Source organism: Sminthopsis crassicaudata, chromosome 2 (assembly GCF_048593235.1).
Source record: "Sminthopsis crassicaudata isolate SCR6 chromosome 2, ASM4859323v1, whole genome shotgun sequence".
Classification (NCBI taxonomy): domain Eukaryota; kingdom Metazoa; phylum Chordata; class Mammalia; order Dasyuromorphia; family Dasyuridae; genus Sminthopsis; species Sminthopsis crassicaudata.
Window position 1 is genome coordinate 334,740,847 of NC_133618.1, and position 23,010 is coordinate 334,763,856.

General features: G+C 36.1%; 1 protein-coding gene across 3 annotated transcripts in view; it reads right to left on the bottom strand.

The window, feature by feature from the left end:
* The window catches only part of PLEK2 (pleckstrin 2), a 122,790-nt gene that overhangs the window by 86,379 nt on the left and 13,401 nt on the right, over window positions 1-23,010 (bottom strand). For 2 of the 3 annotated variants that reach the window (XM_074290434.1, XM_074290433.1), the window contains exon 1: window positions 10,009-10,337. The exons of the other annotated variant lie outside the window; for it this stretch is intronic. The gene's annotated coding sequence lies outside the window, so the exon portion shown is untranslated. Of the gene's footprint in view, window positions 1-10,008; window positions 10,338-23,010 lie in introns of those variants that run through there. 3 annotated transcript variants of the gene reach the window in all.

A 23,010-nucleotide genomic window follows, 5' to 3' on the forward strand; every position in this document is an offset into this window, starting at 1 on the left:
AAAGAAGTTGGCAAAGAGCCAGAAGTAAGAATATACATTTATAGGAAAAAGAGAAACCAGGTGCTTTATATCACTAATATGCTAACTTTGTGGCTTAAACGTGGAGTTGAGGAGTGGTGTGGTTCTGATTTTGTGTAGAGGTGTAACATCCATAATTCTCTGGGCAGAGCCCAAGGGGAATACCTTCTGGAGGTGTGTTTTTAGGCCTGAAACTGTCACTAGGTCAAGAGGCAGACACCCAACTTTATTCTGCACTTCATTATTATTGCTCATTAGTCTCAGAAACTCTTATCACTGATCATCAGGCTGTAATCTGGCAGCCAACCAGTATGTGTAGTCATATCATCCTAGTTATACAGAATAAACTGAGGCATGAATAAAATGAGACCCAGGGGAAGAAATGCATCATTTCCAATTACATCACTCCCAAGACAAGGTGACCTAGGGATTATGCTACATCTCCCCTAGAAGCTGTACCACATCAAAATCACCTGGAGAAAGAATGGGCAAACCACTCAGCAGTCCTGCCAAGAAAACTCTAAATGGAATCAAGAAGAGTCCTGTAACTGAAAAAATGACTGAACAGCAACAACAACTTCCTTCTCCAAGCCTGACATTCTATCCACTTATATCACCTCTGTCCCTAGTTAGATTAAAAGTTTAAAAATAAGTAGAGTACAAATGCAGGAGTCAAGAGATAGAGAGAGAAATACATTTGACCAAATAGAAGCAATTGGCAAATTTGTTTATTTGTGCCTCCAATTGTCTTTTTTTTTGGATTTTTTTTATGGTTGTAATTTTTCTTAATCTTCAGGGAAGGAATACCTATTTGAGATGGAAAAGTCTGTAATTGAAAACAAGTCTGTGACTTCAAAAGGTCTAGAGGTCCTAGGAGTCATGAGGTTGGAGACTAACAATGACAAGAGTGGTTTCTAAATCAGAGAGGACAGCCATGAACAAAAGGATTACCTAAGCCTGGCTATTTGACCATTAGATACAGAGTAAGACAATATTGACCTAATGTGAAATGTGAAAAAGCTAATTAGCATTTTCTGTGTTTTGATGAAGTCTTATTATCAGCTTTTCACAATTGTAAGTTTAATTATTGAATTCTGTTATAATCATTCTTTTTTTAATTAAAGCTTTTTTATTTTCAAAACATATGCATGAATAATTTTTCAACATTAACTCTTGCAAAATCTTGTGTTCCAATTCCCCCCCTGCCCTAGATAGCAAATAATCCAATATATGTTGAACGTAGTAGAAATATATGTTAAATACAATATATGCATATATATTTATATAATTATCTTGATGCATAAGAAAAATCAGATCAAACAGGAAAAAAAATGAGAAAGAAAATAAAATGCAAGCAAACAACAACAAAAAAAGTGAAAATACTATGTTGTGATCCGCACTCAATTCCCACAGTCCTCTCTCTGAGTATAGATGGCTTTCTTCATCACAAGATCATTGGAACTGGTCTGAATCATCAAACTGGTAAAAAGAGTCATGTCCATCAGAACTGATCTTTGTATAATCCTATTGTTGCCTTGTACAATGATCTCTTGGTTCTGCTCATTTCAATTTGCATCAGTTCGTGTAAATATCTCCAGGCCTCTCTGAATTGATCCTGCTGATCATTTCTTATGGAACAATATTATTCCATCTGTACTATCATTCTGTTAATGTGCACTGTGATACTTAGCATTCCTTTGTGCACAGGAATAACTTACTTGATTCATATTCCTATTATGAATACCTTTTTGACTCCCTCACTTCAGGGATAATTAGACATGAGTTAAGTCTAAAACACTGCATGATTGGGAAACCTGTAGGAACAAGTGTCAGAGTTAGGGATTTAATGAGCCAAAGAGTACATGATAGGAAAGCCTAATCCCCTTAATTACAAGTGGGCTCCCTCTAAGACTGACCCTTTTCCATATCATATACCTGGCTACAGAATAGGAAGCAGAACAATACTCCAGTCTCTAGGATTCAATGCTAGAGAAGGGGGGAAGGGAGGAAGAGACCCTTAAACGAATGAATAAGTCTTCTGAAAATCTCCAAAATGGTAAACAAGATGTTAATAATGCAAATTAAACTTAAAAGTGTGTCTTTAGTACTTTTGGAAGGTGGGGATGGGAGGAAGAAAAGAAGGAAGAGATGGTTGTTAAATATTTACCAGAACACTCCTGCTTAGAACTGTTCAAAAATGGAAAGTAGGGATTCCTCTTCACTAGACATGCTCAAGCAAGGGCCACTTTGCTGTTAAAGGTCATGTAGAGGGAATTCTTATTCAGGTATGAGTTGAATTGGCTTCCAACATGGACAATCTGTGATTTTGTGTCTCTATGCCTAAGTGGTAAAGAAATTAAATAGGGACATGGTAGATGAGTGAATGGAATTGGGAAACATGGATACTCATCAGAGTCACAGGAAGGAAAACTTGGACAATCACTCATTGTTTAAGGAGGTGACTAGATTTGCTAAATTGAACAAGGATCTCATGGTTTCTCAGGAGTGTTGTTTAAGTTTTAAAAAATGAGAGACTCACAAAATGGTGGCCAGCCCTTCACATATGAGAGAAACATAATGAGTGTAAATTAGCAATATTTGAGGTGTCTTTTATTTCTATTTTGAAAGATAACAGAAGAAGAAGGATGTTGTCACTAGGAAATTTTATTCAGTGTTTTGCCCCCCTTCTTTGTGGCCTTCTGCTCTTATGCCACAGGACAAAATCTCTCTAAGAGATATGTTCCCACCAGCAGAAAAGGATCTGACTCTGAAATAGTGCCATGAAAAGAAAAACTTCCTCTACTTAACAAAGGAGCACAGATTCCTTGACCTTAAAAGGATTCTGATTGGTAGAGAAAATCTCTTCAAAAGGAGTTACTTTTTCACTTTGAATTCACTTCCATTCTGGAAAGCAACATGGAACTATATTTTAATAATGATGAAAATGCCCCTTCTTTTTGACCTAGACATCTATCTCAAAGAGGTCAAAGATTCCACACACACCAAAATATTTATAGCTACATTTTTGTGTGTGTTAGCAAATAACCAGAAGCAAAGTAGGTGCCTTCTGATTAGGGAATGGCTAAAATGTGATACATGAATGAAATGGTATGTTACTGTACAATAAGAAACTGAATTTGAAAAATTCAGAGAAACACAAGATGGAATGATAGAATGATGTAGAGTGAAATTAGGAAAATTATAACATGACTCCATCAATGTAAACAGAACAAAATATCAAAACTAACTGTGTCGTTTTAATGACCTAGAAGTTTTACCCTAGAGAAGAATGGCGACATTACCACTTTCTCCCTTTGTTACAGAAGTGGAAGACTGTGCACATGGGATATTCCATAAGTTGCAGCCTCAACTTATGTTTTTTTTTTTCCCTGACTGTCATTTTTCTCTATTTTAAATATTTTTTTTGGTCACTGTTAAAAGAAATGTCTTGAAGTATAGATGGTAAACAAAGGATGAATAGCAAAAGATGAGGGAAGAATATATTCAGAAATGAAAGTGATTTGAAAATACTTTTTTCAGTTATTATTTTTTAAAAATATCCACTGTAGTTGGCTCTGGCCTCTGGCAATCAAATTAACAATGATAATATCACTAACAAAAACAAGAATAATATGTGGCAGGAAGAGTGAAAAGCTACCTAAATATTACCTGGAAGGTAAGTGAAGGCATCTGCTAGCACAAGCAGGTTTGAAGAAACTCCTTCAGGTCTGGGTACCACTTTGTGGATTAATAGTGAGGAGTTTAAGATTTGAATAGGCTTGCTACCTGCTACATTGAGGCTATGACATCTTTGCCTGAGGAATAAAGCAAATGGGACCACACAAGAATTCAGAAATGTTATCCATCAAGACCAAGGAGAAGCTGACCTGAAATCCCTAAGCCACCTACAAAAGTGACCATCTGGGAAGTTCCAACTGTGCAAAAAGTCTCAGGGCAAATCCCAGGAAAGAATAAGTCACAGTGAACCCAAGGGAATTCAGAAATGAAACTAAGTTTATAGCTGCCCACAGGTTTTTCCAGTGGCTTATAGATTATAGCCAGAATTTTGTGTCATGTGTCATAGCCAACAGAACTGAGCCGCAGGACTTCCACACCTGCTTCCATCCACACCTCCACCAAAATTATCCTTACAACAGATATGACCTGAGTAATGAATCTCCTGCCTGAGAGAAAACATCTTGCAGATGTTCAGCTCTACTATACAGCCAACTGGCCATGATGAGTGAATGAGAACAGAGGCCCAATGCCAATGGGCCTCCTGCCATGGCAGCAATTAGCACACATTCCCTGCCTGAGAGGTTTGCAATTCCTTCACTAAGTATACCCAGCTATGAATTATTGTGGGGATCAAATGAGATAACATATATGAAGTGTTTTGCAAACCTATGTTAACTATTATTTATATACATCCTCCAATAAGCCTATCACCCTATCAGTACCACCAGCTCCAAGCCTGAACAACCCATTGTACACCTGGGCAGGTAGGAAGCTCCAGTAGCTATAAAATTCCAAAAGACACATGTTTATTGGCAAGAGAAAATGGTAGTGAAAGATTTACAAGACAAAGAAACAAAAAGCAATAGCTAAATCCTCAATCCTTATCCAGTCCTGTAGTTCATGTGTATTACTCATTTATTGACTGAAGGTGGTACTACACCAATAGTTAGGTAAGACTAATCAATAATCAGTCAACAAACATTGATTGAGCTCATGCTTTGTACCAGGTATCTGTTAGGTTCCCAAAAGAAAAAGAAAAAAGTGAAACAGTCTGTTTTTAAGGAATTTATATTCTATCTTACTAATAAGAGATAACATTTTCACAGTTAATTAAATACAAAAAATTATATATAATAAAATAGATTGTGTATAATTATAACAAAATTACATACATATATGTATATATACACTATATAACATTATAGAAGTATATACATACACATAGCACATAAGAGGAAGTTCTTGACTTAATCACACACACACACACGCACACACACGTGTATATATATATATATATGTATACATACAGATAATACATGTGTGTATGTATATACCTATGAATAGAAATTATATATTTATATATATAATAAATATATATTATATAAAAACCTATATATGTACAACTATATACATGTGTGCATAAATTTTATGTATATATAATATATAAATTATATGTAAATAATTTCTATATATACGCACACACATATATATATTCTATACATAAATGTACATACATGCTTATAAATGAGACTAGAATTGTGATTTCATCAATGTAGGGAGCTCCTGGTAAAAAAAATTCTCTATAATGCCTTCTCTGAACCTTATATTAGAGAGTTGTCTTTATTTGTCTTCCTGACTCTGAAACCAGCTCTCTGTTCACTCTGCCATGCTGTCTTCTTATCAGATACACACATACACATACAAACACAAACATGGTGGCCTGGTGGCATTAACAATTGGGTATGAAGTTGTACTTGAGCTGAATCTTCAGAAGCAAATGTGCATTTCAGGCATGGGACACAGCCTATGCTAAGGCAGGGAGGCTAGAGATGAAATTTTATATATGGGAAACAACAAATAGGAGGAAAAGGTACATACATGATGTGCATGGAGTCATGGGATTATAGATTTAAAGATGGAAAGACCTTAAAGTCCATGAAGTCCAACCCTCTCATTTTATAGATCAGAGAACTGAGGGCCAGGAAATTTAAGGGACTTATTTGAATTCACAAAGCTATCAGGTAGCAGAATCAGAATTTGAACCTATAAACTGTGGCTAGAAATCCAGTATACTTTGCACACTGGTGGCAGCTACATAGCACAGTGAATACAGTATTAAGCTTGGAGCCAAGAAGACCTCAGTTTGAAAGCTGCCTCAAATACTTACTTACTAATGATGTGGCCCTTGGAAACTTAACCTCTGCCTACCTCAGTTTCCTCATCTGTAAAATGCAGATAATAATAGCATCTATTTCAAAAGATTTTTGTGAGAATCAAATGACATGTAAAGTCCTTTGTTTGCCTAAAGGCATTATATAAATATGTATTATTATTTTTATTATTTTCTATGTATTGTGCATAATTAGCCTGGAAAGATAATGGGGAGTCAGGACCCTAATCTTATATTATTTTGTGGTGATTTTAGAGATGCTGAAATCACTACAAGGACCTGGGGTTAGACTAGACTCTTTTCAATATAAAACATAAAAGAACTATGGGAAAAATCTAATACTATAAGAAAGATGGCAGGAAAATGAAAAGTACCTGATAAATTTGTAATAATTATTTTTGGAATCATACTTTCATGAATCTTCTATTTTGTACTTTTCTCCATCAGCACTGTATTGGGCTGCCCTGACTGATTGGGTATTGTCTCAGTTAGACTGAGACCTATTAACAACCTTAACCTAAAAAGCTAAGGACTCCAGTCATCCTAAACTATGTCTCACCACTGAACTCAGATGGTTTAGAAAAGTGAGGTTGGCATCTTATTTAAGCAGAAAAGCAAAAGGCAGACATATCTGGGAATTCCCGATGTCATCACACATCCTTCATATTGAATAGCCACTCTTTCCTGGAAGCATCAGCCTTGTCATTGAACAAATAAGATTTCTAGTATTTTATTTTTCCAAACACATGCAAAGATAGTTTTAAACATTCACCTTTGCAAAATTTTGTGTTCCAAATTTTTTTCCCTCTCTCCTTCCAGCCCCACTCCCCAAAACAACAAGTAATCTGATATAGGCTAAACGTGCAATTCTAAATATTTCTATATTCATCATGCTGCACAAGAAAAATCAGATAAAAAATGAACCAAAAAAAACATGAAAAAAACCCCAAACAAACAAACAGCAACAACAACAAAAAGTGAAAGTACTATGTTTTGATCCATATTCAGTGTCCATAATTCTCTCTCTGGATACAGATGACCCTTTTAAGTCATTCTTGACCTTTTCTTTCCTCATTTAATCTCTCTCTCTCTCTCTCTCTCTCTCTCTCTCTCTAATATTACATATTGTAATTGATGATGATGATATTTTTTGAATTGCCTAAGACCAAAGTTACACTACTTTTCCAAAGTAGGATGAGCAGACTCTCATGCCAGGTCACAAAGTAGAGATTATTTTTAGTTTTTAAGTGGAAGAAGTTCAGGGCTTTCTCTAAATCACTGGAAAAATAAGGGCCCATGAACAAATTCCAAGGCTGGCTCCTGTTTGATGCAGCCTAGAATGATGTTCCTTCTTCATCCTTGAATGACCTCTCTTTCCACTTCAGTAAAGCAGAGCAAGGAACTAGGGTTCCCTCAACACTAGCAGTGGCTCCAAAAGGTATTTTTTGTGAGGCAGGGCTATGTTTGGTGTGAGAAGTGTGTAAAAACAATCTTATTGCCACAACATTATCTAGTACTTTCAACTACTGTTCCTTCCATAGTGCCTTCCATAAAGGCCCTTGAAACATGAATGGTTTGGGAAGACATTTGCCTACCACTAAGTACCTAAAAAGGGCCAATCATTTGCTACTAGAATCAATAAAAAGTCCTTTGCTGGATTTGTAGCCTTTCTCTGTCCTAGCACAGATCTTTGGAAGTACCATCCCAAATGTCTGGTTTTCTATTTCAGTAGAACATTGGGAAGGGCAACACTGTGTGAAACTGGAGTAGTAGCTACCCACTAGTTGACCTCAGCAGGACTGAGATTGTTGTTGGATTGCATTCTTTAACTTCCCACATTCCCAAGTCACTTGGCTTTAAGAACACAACACCAATAGTACCTAGCTCTTCCTACTCAAAGAATCTATCTAGTATCAAAGTCCATACTTGCTACACCCTTCACTTAATCCTACTCCCCATTCTTATTCAGCAGGTTTCTTTTCTTTAAAAAATAAATTATTATTGATATTTTTTGTCTTTATGTCACATAGATTTCTCCCTACATCCCTTCCCCTATAAGAGATTCACCATCCCTTAAAACCAATAATTTTTTAAAAACAGAAAAATAAGGAAGAACAATAACAACAACAATCAGCATAACCAATCAGCATATTCAAACAGTATTACATATGCAATGTTTCCTACCTATTGATTCCCCTCTGCACAAGAGGGTAGGAAGGTCCAGCTATATCTCTTTTTGGGGGCCAGGATTATTCTTTTTTTTTTTTTTTTTTTTTTGCAATATTCACATTTTGTGATCGTTGTTCTTACATTGCTGTAGTCATTGTGTATGTTGTTTTCCTGGCTCTCCTGATTTCAATCTGCATCAATTCATTTGTTTGAATATGTTTCTCTATATTCATTATTTATCATTTCTTATATCACAGTAACATTCTACTACATTCCAATTCACAATTTATTTAGCCATTCCCCAACTGATGGGTTTCTACTTTGTATATAGCTCTTTTGCAGCTACATGGTGCAGTGAATAGAGCTCCAGGCTTGGAATCAGGAGGACCTGAATTTAAATCTGACCTCACACATGTATATGAGCTGTGTGTTCCTGGGCAAATCTGCCTCATCTGTAGAATGAGCTAGAGAAAGAAATGGGAAACCACTCTAGTATCTGTGCCAAGAAAACTCCAAATGGTCAGGAAGAGTCAGACATGACTGGAAAATGTCTATACTGTTAACAATTACTTGGCTACCACAAAATGTGGCAACCAAACTATTGCACCTGAGTCCCCATCGATTGGGTAGCTCAAACGGCTAGAAGAACTAAGTTCACAGATTATCTGACAGTTCTTAGGGAGATAAATAGTATTGGGGAAATAGCCTAGAATTTAAAGAGAGACCTCTGTTTGAAATTTACTACTGACATTCACTGACTAAGACAAGTCAGGTCATCTCTTTTAAGCCTCAGTTTTCTCATCTGTAAAATGAACATGGTAACAACTTATAGTGCCCATCTCATAAAATTATTGTGAAAATCAAGGGAAATGGCCATATAAAGTACTTTTTAAAATATTATAATAGGATTTTTATATAAAAATATAAAGATTTTAAAAAGTAAGTCTTATAAAATAATAATATATCAGCTATTATTATCAGTGCCAGTAAACCTGAAACTTTCCTCAGATCCTGGGGCTCCCTAACCTTGGAATATCTTACTCTTCAGAGGCCTAATCACCTCAGAATATCCCTCTGTAAGGATTGCCCCACTTTTTCCATTGACAAGTTTCTCCAGGAACCTCCATTTTGTGAAGCTGGCCATCATTCATCTCCTGGACTATTCCTGACTTTCTCTGGACTTCAAAATCATAACCCTACTTTAATCCTCCCCCGCCTTTTCAGCTCATTTTTATGTACTGCCTTCCCGCATTAGAATGTAAGTTGTTTGAGGGAAGGGACTATTAGGCAGTGCTATTAGGCAATACCTAGCATATATTAAATACTTAATAAAATCTTATTTTCTTCCTTTCCTTCTTCCCTTCCTCCCTTCAATCTTTCTTTCCTTTCTTCCTCCTTCCTTCCCTTTCTCTTTCCTTTTTTCCTTCCTCCCTCTCTCCCTCCTTCCCTTCCTTTCTTCTCTCCTTCCTTCATTTCTTCCTTCTTCATTCCTTACCTCCCTCTTTCTTTCTGTCCCTTCTTCTTTCCCTTCTTCCCTCCTTCCTTCCTTTCTTCCCTCTATTCCTTCTTCCTTCCCTCCCTTATTCTTGTTTTTCATCCCTCCTTCCCCTCTCCCTTCCTTTCTCCCTTCCTTTTTTTCCTTCTTCCCTCCCTTTTCCCCTTCTTTCTTTCTTTCTTAACTTCTAGTTATCACTGCCATCATTTTTTAAAATATATCAGTGTTATATATATATATATATATATATATATATATATATATATATAGAGAGAGAGAGAGAGAGAGAGAGAGAGAGAGAGAGAGAGAGAGAGGTCACCCCTGCAGTTATTGCTAAAATCCTTTTTTTTCTAGAAGGCTAGCTTCTGAGAATGCATTAAATAGGAAACCCAGAGGGAAGGAATTCACAAACTCTTACCTTTTCAATACCTGATTCTCATTTCTGGGTTATTGCTTCCATCAATGGCTTTTTTTTGGAAAGCATATATTCTCTGTCATTGCCTCTTCAGTGATAGATTTTATTTTACTTCTATCTTGGTTGCAGTCATCACTTAAGCACAGAGGTTGCCATTGCTGGATCAGTTCCTAGGGAACTATGGAATTATATAGGCACCTGCCTGAAGATCAAAGTCCATTCACAGGTTTATGGTTTCTGACATGTCTTGGGAAATGAGGAAAAAACATAAAGGGCTAAATCACTTTTTTAGAGGCTAGAATAAAGTCATAGCTTTTCTCCACAATGAGCCAAGGAATCACATCACGCCTGGAGCACAGGAAATGTTCTAAATCTTATTCTGTTTCACCCAGCCCACTACATGGAGAGATATTATCAGTTCTAACTATGTCCTCCACCCTGTAAGCCAGCCAGGCTTGTCAGGGAACTCCCTAGATTAGTCCCTTACACTCCTATTTGTCATATTTTAGAGGAATTCTAAGACTGGGAAGTAAGACCATTCTATCCTTATCTTTTTTTCTGAGTTATTTTCAGTCAGTCAATGAATACTAACTATTGGCTAAACACTGTGCTAAGTGCTGAAGAAAGGCAAAGAAATCCTCTAAAACCCAGTTCTTGCCCTTAAAGTTTATTCTTTTGTAATGGGGAAATAATATACAAATAATTAGGCATAGAGAAGATTTATATACAGAATAGATAAAGATAATGTCTGAAGGCTGTAGCTGTAGCAACTGGGATAAGAAAAATTCCCTTAGGAGAAGGCAGGATTTGAGATGATTCTTGAAGAAAGCCCGGGAAACTAAGATATAAAGGTGACAGGAAAGAGCTTTTCTAGACAAGGGCTTTCTAGACAACTCAGCACTAAGGTATAGAGATAGGGTCTTGTTCACAAGGAAACCAGGGACATTGGATTGTAAGGTAGATGGAAGAGAATAAAGTTTAATAAACCTGGAAAAGTAGTAAGGAGTCAGGTTATAAAAAGTTTTGAATACCAAATTATTTATATTTGATCTTGGAGGTAATAGGGAGCCACTGGAGCTCCCTGAGCAGGGGCATGACAGTCAAACCTACATTTAGAAAAATCATGTTGGTAACAAAGTGGAGGATGAAATCTAAGAGAAGGAGGAAGGGAGAACAATTAGGAGGCTATTACTACAATAGTCAAAGCAAAGGATGATAAGGAATTATTCTAGGTAGGGTCTATATGAGTGGAGAAAAGGGTACATATATGACAGATATTATGAAAGTAGAAATGGCAGGATTTGTCAGTAGATCAGATATGTGGGGTGAGGTAAGAAGGCAAGGATGACACCAATATAGCTGGCTTGGGTGAACTAGAATGACGGTGCTATTTTTTAACAGTGATAAGGAAGTGGGGAACATTTTGGGCTTTTGGAGTTGTATGACTAGCTCAGAAGATATATAGATCGGGAAGTACACTGCATAGAAAATGATCATTGAACCCATGGAAGTTGAAAAGAGCATTAATTGAAATGATGTGGGGCAAAAAGAGAAGGACAGAGTTTTGGGGGTCCTTCATAGTGAGGGGCTTTTAAATGCATGGAAAACAACAAGGAGACTGAGAAGGGGACAGGGAAGGATCCTGTAGAGTTGCGTTAATTCATCAAGGGATAGGGAATGGGAAAGAATTGAAGAGGGAATTTGAATCATAATGAGGATAAAAAACAGAGTTAGGAATTTAAGGCATAGGGAAAGATGGAATGACCAAATTTTTCAATCAAATAATGGAATTTTGATGTTGATATGGAAGTGGTACCCTAGTAGATGATAGCAAGATGAATGGTATGTATAAACATCAGTGTGTAACTGAGGCAGAGTAAAATAGGTTGTGGGAATTACATAGAACTAGGAAAATTAGGGTATTTGAGGGAGTATGAATATGTATGTTGAAGTACCTCAAAATGAAAGCAGGAAAAGACCAGTTAATGATTTTGTGCCAGGCACTAAACCCATTGGCAAGAGTAAAATTGAAGAGGAAGGTAGAGCAGCCAAGATAAGTATTAGGAATGGGATTTGTATATCCACATTCAGGAGTTCAGATTACTGGGATTAGGGGATGGCAGTAAACTAACAATTGAGCAGAGTCCAGGTAAAAAAGTATCAGTGGTTGGTTCTCTGAGTGTACATGTACTAGGAGCTTAGTATAGAGTCAATATGTTAGCAAATGTTGATTGACTGAGTCGTTTTGTGTACAACTACCAAGGGATCCAAATAACCTATAAGTGGCACAAGCATGGAACTTCCCCATTAAGAACTTGCTCCATTCCATCCTATCCTGAAAAAAACCAAAAAAAAAAAAAAAAAAAAAAAAAAAAAAAAAAAACCCAAACCCAAAACAATATCCTTTGTGCTAGCCCTTCAAGCTTTCATACCATCTCTTTGACCTACTACTTTTAATGCCAGCTTCTATAAACAAGTCATTTATGTTGGCTACTTCTGCTTCTTTACTCCCTCCTAGGGCTCCAACCCCATGGGCTCTGTCTTTTAACCTTGATGCTTTACTAAAATCTCTCTGTGTTAAGTCATTAATGGCCTTCTGGATAGATCATTTCTTTTTGATTCCCTCTTTTTTCTTGGCTTTCATGATGCTACATGCTTATAGTACTCCTCCTACCTTTCCAACTATTCATTTTCTGTGTCTTTTTCTGATTTATCATCCTCCTTCCACTTCTTAAATGCAAAGGTATTATTCTAAAACTTTTCCCACCTTTCTCCCTTAGCAATCTTGTCTACTCCCCTGTATTCAATTATCTCTTCTATGCAGCTGATGCCCAAATATTTGCTTTTAATCCTAACAGAGCTACATTTTCCAACTGCTCATCATATATATCAACCATTATGTTATGTGGCATATCAAATATTACATTTCTTAAACTGACCTCATCATTTTCCTCTTTAAACCTCTTTCCATCTTAGCTTCTCTATTTATAGGAATAGCACCTTCATCTTGCCAGTCTCTCAGCTTCAAATTTTGGAATCACCTTTAACTCTACCCTGTCTTTCTCATCCCACATATGTAATCCATTGCCATTTCAGGAGGAAGCAGAGTCATAACTAGCAATTTTTACACCTAAAGCAAGTGACGGCATGAGGGAGGGATGCTTTAGCTGGAATGCAGCCGGGGAAGAAATACATCCTGTCTGACTGCAGAATACCACAAACTTTCCAGAATGATGCAGGAAATGCTTTTGGATAAGGGCTGCCACCATTGTTGCTGCCACAAGGGAATTGTAGTCAGAGGAAGAAGTATTTTGGGGCAATAATGTCACACTATGTATCTTTTCTATTTTGGGGACAAAATCCCAATAGTCTTATCTTAGTTACAAATTTGGGAAGAAGTGATTTTCCATACATGTCTTTGTCAACAACCTCAATCAGGTTCTTTGATTTCTGTGTGTTGAGCAGAGAAATCTAAGGATAACTTTGGAATCCTTTCTAGACTTTCAGAAAACACTTTGCAAGGGTCTTAGGACATAGAATTTTAGAACTGGAATGTTAGATTAGGAAATATGACTATAGGAAAAACTGGAGAAAGAAATGAGACTGCCTAAGAAATGAGGTAAGCTCTTCAGAAGCTCTTAAGCAGAAATCAACTAAAATCTTAGGGTTATGTTGTCTGAAGCCTGATAATTTCAGTCTGAATTTTCTTACAGCTCAAAGACAAAATCCTTATGACCTAAATGGACGGAATTCAAAGATGCTAATAGGGGATAAAGGGAAGAATCCAACACCCTCCAGGCTCTTATTAAGTTACTGTGTAATCTTAGCCTTGGTCCTTTTTTGTTTACTATCAGGATTTTAGAAATAGAAAAGGCCTTAGAGATCATATAGTCCAATAGTTCTCAAATTTTTTGGTGTCAGGACCTTTGAAGCTTTTAAATAATTATCAGGGACCCCCAAGAACTTTCATTTATATCTCTTGATATATGCCACATCAGAAATTAATAATTGAGAAATTGAGACAATTTTAAAATATTTATTTATTAATTCATTTTAAAATCACAAGAATAAACCTATTACATATTAACTAAATAACATTTTAATGAAAAATAAGTATCTTCCAAAATGAAAATTTGTTGAGAGTGACATCGTTTTACATATTTTGTAAATTCTTTGATATTTAACTTAATAGAGAAAACAGTTGGAATCTACTACCTGCTTCTGCCTCCAATTTGTTATGATATATTGGTTTAGTTGAAATATGTGAAGAAAACCCAGCCTTATACACATATGTAATTAGAAAAGGGAGGTCTATTTTAATAGGCAAATAATCTTAGTATTATTATTAAAATAGTTTTGACCTCTTATATGCTCTTAAAGGGTCTCAAGTACCCCCAGAAGTACTAGGATCATTTTGAAGAATTCAATTTCCATTTTTGTTGTTGTTTCTCTATTTTCATTATTGTAATTATTATCATAGTTTATTATAGCATAGAATACAGTGGTCTTTTTTTAGTTTTGCTTACTTTGCTTTGTTTTAATTCATATATCTTCTTGTGTGTCTGTGTTCATAGTTTCTTACAGTCTAGAGATGGTCCATTACATTCATTTTTCACAACTTGTTTAGCCATTCTCTCAGTGAATGATAATAGACTTAACACTAAATGATACTTTAAAGATCATCTAATCCAATCCCTATCATAAATATCATCAATAACATTCTCTACAAGGAAAACCCAGCATTCTTTTTGAAGATCTCTAGTGATAGAGTTCACTACTTCATCAAGCAAATTTTTCTATTTATAGGCCAATATTTTTTTTTAATTAATTAATTTATTTATTTTTTGCTGAGGCTATTGGGGTGAAGTGATAATTAGGAAGTGTTACGTGTCTGAGGTCATATTTGAACTCAGGTTCTCCTGACTTCAGGGCTGGTGCTCTATATATATACTGCCCCACCTAGTTGCCCCCAGGTAAACAATTGTTAACATGAATTACCTTATATAGAATTAAAACCTGCCTGTAGCTTTTCATTTTCATAGAAGCAAGACTAACTTGAACAGAATAAGTATAATTCTTCTTTTACAAGATAGCCCTTTGTGGAGGATAGATTTTATTATTGTTGTAAATCAAAATTGATTTACAACATTCCCATTTCTTGCAATATTTCCCTAGAACATGGTTTCTAGTCTCCACCTTCCAAATATATCCTAATTTATCAATATACCCCCAAAAGTTTGGTATCCAAATTTGAACAAAATTTTACAAATAGAGTCAGATTACAATAGCAGATAGTGGGATCAGTTTGTTTCTGGTTCTGGACTATGCATTAGTTCTTTGGGCTGGCCCAACCAGCAGTTGACTCATATTGTTTTTAAAATCCCTAAACCCCCCAGGGCTTTTTCACATGAACTGTTGCCTAGCCAGTTCTTTCCCATCCTGAACTTGTGCAGCTGATGTTTTGAACTTAAGTGCAGGGTTTTCCTCGGGAACAAACCCAATAAAGAATGGCAATGCAAAACTAGAATGTTGAGATGGGCCTTCCCTCTTCATTTGGGGTTGATGTTATGGACAATTAGGGCATTCTGCAGCACATCCTTGATGCCTTTGTTTTTCCCCAATTTTTATAATTTGCATCTGGAGTGCAAAGGGATTTCATCTGATTCAACTCCTTGATTTAATCGTTGAGGAAACTGGGGCCCATTGCAGTTAGATAACTTTTCCAAAGTCACATAGGAAGTAAGCATCAGGCCCTCCAGGTGACTCCACAGCCCCGCCACTGACTCTTTCTCTGTCTTTTTTTTTTTTTTTTTTTTATTATGAACTTGACAAGCACCAACAAAACATGAACATTTCCACACACAGAAAACAGAAAAAGAAAATTGCATATGAAACTTTAAATCTCTATCATATATAATTTCTCTTTTTTTAAACATGTTAAACTCAACGCAATAGTACCAGTACTGCCCTGCTTATCTGTTTCCTTCTGAACATCCCAGTTTTCTTCTGTATATTTAAAAATATCTCGTTGATATTCTTTTCTTCTTCTTTTTTATATCTCAGTGACAACCTTTCTACCCCCCAACTCTCTTCACTAATTAAAAATCCCCCTCTGTAACAAATAAATAAGCAAATTCACACATTTAAAACATGTTTGAAAGTATGACTCATTTAGCATCTAACGTACATCAACTTTCCATCAAGGACGTAGTAAGGACATCAGTTTTGTGGAATTGTGATTAGTCAGTGAAACTGATCAGAGCTCTTAAGTGTCTCAAAATTGTTTCTCTCTATAACATTACAATCATTAAATACATTGTTCTCCTTGTTCTGAACATTTCATTCTATCAGTTCATATAAATCTCCTTTGAATCTATTTCTTTTGCTATTTCTTACAGTGTAATAACATTTCATTACATTCATATGTCATAATTTGCCATTCCCTAGTTGTGGGATGCTCACTTTGTTTCCAGTTCTTGCTACAACCAAAAAAATGCTGCTATACTTTTGTATGGATAGCTTCTTTCCCTTAGTTTTATTATCTCTTTAGGGATATTGTAGGGTCAAAGTTTAGTGAGTTTGGGGATATTTTTTTTTCAAATTACTTCCAAAATGGTTGGACCACCTCACAAACAATATACTAATATGTATATTCTCCCATACCAAAAAATTGTCATTTTATGTTTTTGTCATCCTTGCTAATCTGGTGTGTGTGTAATATGGAACTTCAGAACTATTTTAATTCACACTTCTTTTATTTTTAGGATCTGGAACAACTATCATGGTTATTGTTTAGATTTTTATTTAAATTTTTTTTTATTATTTAGATTTTTAAAAGAAAATCTCTGCTTACTATTGTTTTCTAATTATAACATCAATAATTTTAATTTTATATAATCAAAATTGTCTGTTAAATTTTGTGATGATCTATATTTCCTTTTTATCTCCATGTATCTATTTGGAATTTATTGTAGTTTATGAGTTTGAACTATTGATCCAAAGCTAATATCTACTAGATATCTGCTTTCTAGTTCTCCTCAAAATGTTTAATGAGTAGTAGTAATTCCTTTCCCCTAAAGTTTGTGTCCTTGGACTTTTGGAATGATCTGTTATGTTGAATTGTTTCTGAGACTTGTCCTAATTTGTCCCACTGATCAACTTTTCTATTTTTTTAAATCAATACTGAACAGTTTTTTTTTTTTTTTTTTAATGACTCCTGCTTTGTAGTAAAGTTTAGGATCCATTCTCATTTTTAAAATAAATTATTTTAAGATTTTTTTTTTGTTTTTCCAGATGTATTTTGTTATTATTTTGTCTAGTTATATAAAGTAGTTTAATTGGTATGGTACTGAATAAGTAAATGGATTTATGTAGCATCGTCATTTTGATTATATTAGAATGGCCTAACCATAAGAAATTAATATCTTTCCAATTACTTAAGTATTTTATTTTTCAAAAGTGTTTTGTAGTTGCATTCACATAATTCCCAGCTATATCTGTTGGTAGTTGATATTTTTATATATTCTGGAGCTATTTTGAATGAAAGTTCCTTTTTAAAAAAATCTCTTCCTGCTTGATTTTGTTGGTAGTATATAGGAAGGTTAATGATTTGAATGGGTTTATTTTATATCCTAAGAATTTATTTAAATTATTATTTTAATTTTTTTAGTATCTTTAGAGTTCTGCAATTAAATCATGTCATTTGTGAAAAGTGATAATTTTGTTTCCTCTTTGCCTATGCTTATTCCCTCAACTTTATTATATTGTCTTATTGCTATAACTAGCATTTATAGAATTATATCAAATAATAGTGGTAATAATAGTTCTGTTGCTTTATCTCAACCTAATTAGGATGGCCTCTGGTGTTTCTCCTCCATTGCAATTAATGCTAGTTCCTGATTTTAGATGGATACTATTTAACATATTAAAGAACAGTCCATTTTTGCTATTCTTTTAAAAAAATATAAATGGGTGCCATGTTTTATCAAAAGTCTCTTCTGAATCTATTGATATAATCATATAATTTCTTTTTTTTTCCAATATGGATTGTTATGTTTACAGTTTTTCTAATAGTGAACCAACCTTGCACTCCTGGTATAAATTCAACCTGAATATATTGTATAACCTTGTAACTTTCATTGCTATTTTTAATTCTACCATCTTTATGATTCACCCTCTGAAGTTGAAGTTGGTTGTAATTATTTCTTCTCAAATATATGTTTCCTCTTGATCCCTTTCCTCTCTCCTTGACCTCCTAAGATTTGCTGTCAAATTTAATTAATGTCTATCCTGAAATCGGGTGTATTCAATCCTCTTGTTACCCCAATTATGAAAAATGGTGAGTTCTTCCTCAGTCATCCTCATTTCTTCACAAAGGTGTTCCCCTTTCTCTCCCTTTTCTTTTTTCTTTAAAAACCAACAAAATAGAATAAAACCACACCAAATAAGTGTGTTTTCTTAGTCTTTAGCATTATATGAGTTCCAATTACCATCGCCTTGCTTTTGACTCAGGACAACTCACCTTCTTTTCAAAGATCTCTGATTATATCCTTTTCACTGTGGTAGAAGGATCTCTTTAAAAATTCCTTTCTAACCCTCCTCTCCCAACATATACTACTGTTCAAATCCCATTTATACTTTAACAACTGATCCAAGCGTCAGGCTTCTCTGAGCTCCCATTTCCTTTTTCCAATATCAGGAATAGATAGGACCTTAAAGATCACCTAGCTCAACTTCTTCATTATAAGAAAATGAAAATATAACGAAATACACGGAAGTTGGCCACACATTAGCTTGATAATGGCCAAACTTAGAACCCTGACTATATCACATTGCCTTCCTACCTGTTTCAAGTGAATAAATGCCCAAGGATAAAAATACATGACAGAAGTAGGACAGCCTTTTTGATACATGGATTCCATGGAAAGGGCTTCAATATAATAAAATCATCCCTATTAGTGGCCATTCAGCAAGAGTAGGGGATCCATGTGAGCAAAATCATGAAGGTAGAAGTTGGTGGAATCCTCAAGGAATCCCTAAAAGAAAAATCAACATTTTGGGTGATGTCATAAGGGATAAAAAACTGAATTTAGATTCAGGGAACACCTGAGTTCAAATCTTGCCCTTGTTATATAGTACTTCTGTGATACTGGGTAAGTTACAACCTCTCAGTAGCCCCAGTAATTCTCCAACACTTATATAAAAGTTGCAGAAAAGGTACCCACTGAATCAGCAGAAAAAGTAGAGCAGGGAGCTCTCGCCATTGAAATAATCGGTTGGGGGTAGGAGGTGGGAATAAGGGAAGATTACTAGATTTAGAAGGCTTGGGATTTAGTGCCAGCTCTGTGCTAAGCACTGATCACCATATCACTTTCCCTCTATCAGACTTAGTTTCTTCATTTGTAAAATGAATAGGTTGGCTTAGGTTATCCCTGAGGTCCCTTCCAGTCTTAACATTCTACAAATCTATCAGAAGGTAGGCCCAGGTGCCTTGAACTCATTAAGACATCTGATGATGTTAATCATCAACTTCTGAGATCACTCCAGTTATTAATTCATGAGTCATTAGCCTCCAGAGGGGTACTAGACAGAGATTAGAGAGCCCAGGGCCCTTAGCTTTGGGAATACAAGGGGAATTCCACTAATGCCATCTTGACCATTTCATTTGAGTAAGATTGGGGGAATGGGGAGAAGTAAGCAAAAGAGCTCACTGTGGAGGACTAGTCTCAGGCAAGTGGTGAAATCTCAGAAATTTGTCTTAGGTGTTTTTATATTCCCCTCTCTGTGTCCTTTTTAATCCTCCTTAAACTACTTGTCCTCTATCTGCTTTTTCTTATCAAAATCTGCTTTTCAGAAATGGTTATCTATTGCCAAAAAGCTTCGTCTGTATTTTTGCTGTTGCTTCTGCAGCTTTATTTCACATACTCTATCCCATGAACTGGCCGATCTGCAATCTTGTCTTGCCACTTTGTGCACATAGTAGGGCTTAATAGCTGTTTGTTGAATTACTAAATACATACTGAAGTGTGAATGATCTGATGAAGCTTAATAAGGGAACCTCTTGAGGTATTTACATTTTGACAACATATATAGTTTTTGGATCCCCTTTAATTAGTGGCATTTCCCACATTTGCGAGCCAATGGGAGTGTCTTAAAATGGAAGGAGTCATCTACTCAGAAAATTCATGGTATAGGTTGGTTGATACCAGGCCCTAGCTAACTAGCGAGCCCAAGTCCTACTTGGATCACAACCAAAAAGTTTTCTAGTGTGGCCTTAACTTCTGAGTCTCAGTTTCTTCATTTATGAGATGGGGATAATATTTATGCCCATCAGCCTTTTAGGATTGTTGTGAAGATAAAATGAAATTGTGTGTGCGTGTGTGTATACATATATACACATATATATGAGGATATATTATATATGAGCTTTGCAAACTTTAAAGCTCTAGATAAATATTAGTTATTATTTTTATCATTATCTTGGACTTCATTGTGGAAAGAGCGTGCTGGTATACCATCATTCAGCTTGGAGGCTGGTGGTGGGCTGGGCAAGGGGCAAGGAGATGAGCTAGGTCAGAGAAGGGCCATTTTCTTAAGTTAACTGGCAAGGGTAAGGAGAGCATCTTTTCTGGTTTAAAAATCTTTTAGGACTATTCAACTGAGGTGGGAAAGGGGGGAGGAAAAGAAAACTTCTTATCATTCTCTTCCCGTCTGTCCCAGGTCACCATTCTTGAGAAGTAACAGGGCTCATAAAACAGAGAGCTCACAAAGCCACTCTTCCTCCATAGCAGAAAGCATTATAGCTCAATTAAGCTCATCCAAGGAGCTTCTTGGAATCTTCTCCCTCATATAATTTAAGTAAGACTGCTCAGGCTCCCAGCTCCATCATGGTGGGTGGTGTAAATGACATCCAAATCAGTTTATACTTACCTAACTGAGATGGACACTAGACAACGTTAAGCAAAGATACTATAGTAGAACGTCAGAAAATTCCAAAGAAAAAGTTCCCTAAGAAAAGCCAGGAGGCAGTCCCAAGAACTACTTTGAGATGAGGATAGTCCCATGCAGTGGGTGGGTTGGAAAAGGTCCCTGTCTATTAGCACCTTTGTCAGAAATGGGCTTTGTTTAATGAAATATGAAGTGTGGCCTTAATGGAACTTGACTGAAACAGGCCTCCACAAATCTTACATAGACAGGAACAAAAATAGCCCTAGAATACACATTTCAGTTTAATTTGTGTTTTATAAAGGAAAGGCAGTGTGGTGGAGGCAGAAGACTGGAATTGTGACCCGACTCAAACTAATGATGTGATACTGGACCATTCACTTAACATCTGAAGTCCCAGGTGTTTCTCTTTGAAACTATGAGTTATAAATGGGCTATCTGCATTCTTCTAGGATGGAGGGAAAAAATCATATCAATGTAATCATCAGTGCTAACTTATTGATGTATGTGTAAAAGAGGAAGAGAGAATAGAGGCTATGGAGGAGTGTGGGATGAGGACATGGAAGTCTAATGGGCCCCTATATTTAGTTCTAGAGCTGTATTCAGCTGTACTAAATTCCTTTCAAAGGACTCCCTAGCCAGGAGCCTTTAGCCTAGATATAGAATTCTGGGAGGAATGGAAGGCATTGGCCAAACATAAATAACCTCCCAATCTAGCTCTGGGGCCGTCTTCTCAGGCATGGAGGACAATCATTATTGCTACAAATAAGCCTAGGCCATAGTGAGTCATTAGCATCAAACGGAGAGTGGAGTGAGAGAATAGGAAGTGGCTCACCCAAACTGAAGAGTGACTCACTCTCCAGCTCACCTCGGGGAGGGAAGAAGGGAGGGCATGAAAACCAGAAGCAGCTTTTCCTCTAGAGAAATCTGGGGATTTCCAACAAGAATACTAGGGCCAACTATCTGTAATGCAGCACAGGGTTCTTGGAGTAAGCAGATGGGGCTTCCCTTTCTAGGTTTCCAGGCAAGCAAATATGAGTAAGGAAAGAGATCAAATGGAAGGAAAAAAGGGGAGTTGTTTGATGATAGAAGTGGGTTATGTGGCAAACTAAGGAAAGTTTGGAATCCGAAGACACGGGTTCAAATTTTAGTCACTTAAAATGAGCTGTTGGACAAGATGACCAAAGATCCCTTTCAACTCTAAATCCAGTCGTAAAGGTTGTTGATCAAAGGAGTCCCTGATCGTTTTGATAGGTAGCCCAATCAAACTGATGAAATTACAGGATCTGTATCAGAAGAGCACCTCCTATAGTGGTAGATGTGTGTTCTAGCCCCTTACTGGTCTCAGGGACTACAGCTGTCTCTAAGATGCCTGGTGCCTGACAGTCTCTTGCCAGAAAAATCCCCTCTTCTTCATAGTGTTTCATGATGAGCTCAGATGTCAATTTGGCTTTTTGGGAAGTATTCGTTTGGATTTCCGGACTAAAATGCCAACCGATAGGGAAAGGTGGGAAAAGAGATTTCCACCCTCCTTACTTCCTATAAGCAGAATGTATTAATTGCAGCAGAAGCACGTGGCAACCAATTTCTGTTCACCCTGCCTCCTGTTTTTTTTTTTTTTTTTTTTTTTTTTTTTTTTCCCTGAGCTCAGGTCAGGGACTAGTGATCTTGAGAATGGATATTTCCAGTCTTGGGGGTTATTACCTTGAGGGTAATCCTGAGTTAGAGAGTTTTCCAAATTCTAGAGTTCCTGAGTTTTATAGATTTTCTCAGTGTATGCAATTTGAAGAGGATAGTCCTAAATTGGAAGACTAAAGCCATATTACATGGGCTGAGAGATCTGGACATTGTCAATACTATTGCTACGAGTTGCCTGATTTGTGATAGAAGGTAAATGGGGAGCGTTTATTAAGCAGTCTCAAAATGCCTTTTCCTTTAGGGAGTTAGGACATTATATGAGGGCTTTATCTGTATCTGTACTTGGGCTCTGGTGATACCCTCTATAATTCATTTTTATTAAAATATCCAAATGCTTTTTTTTTTTTTTGTAGTAGAGGAAAT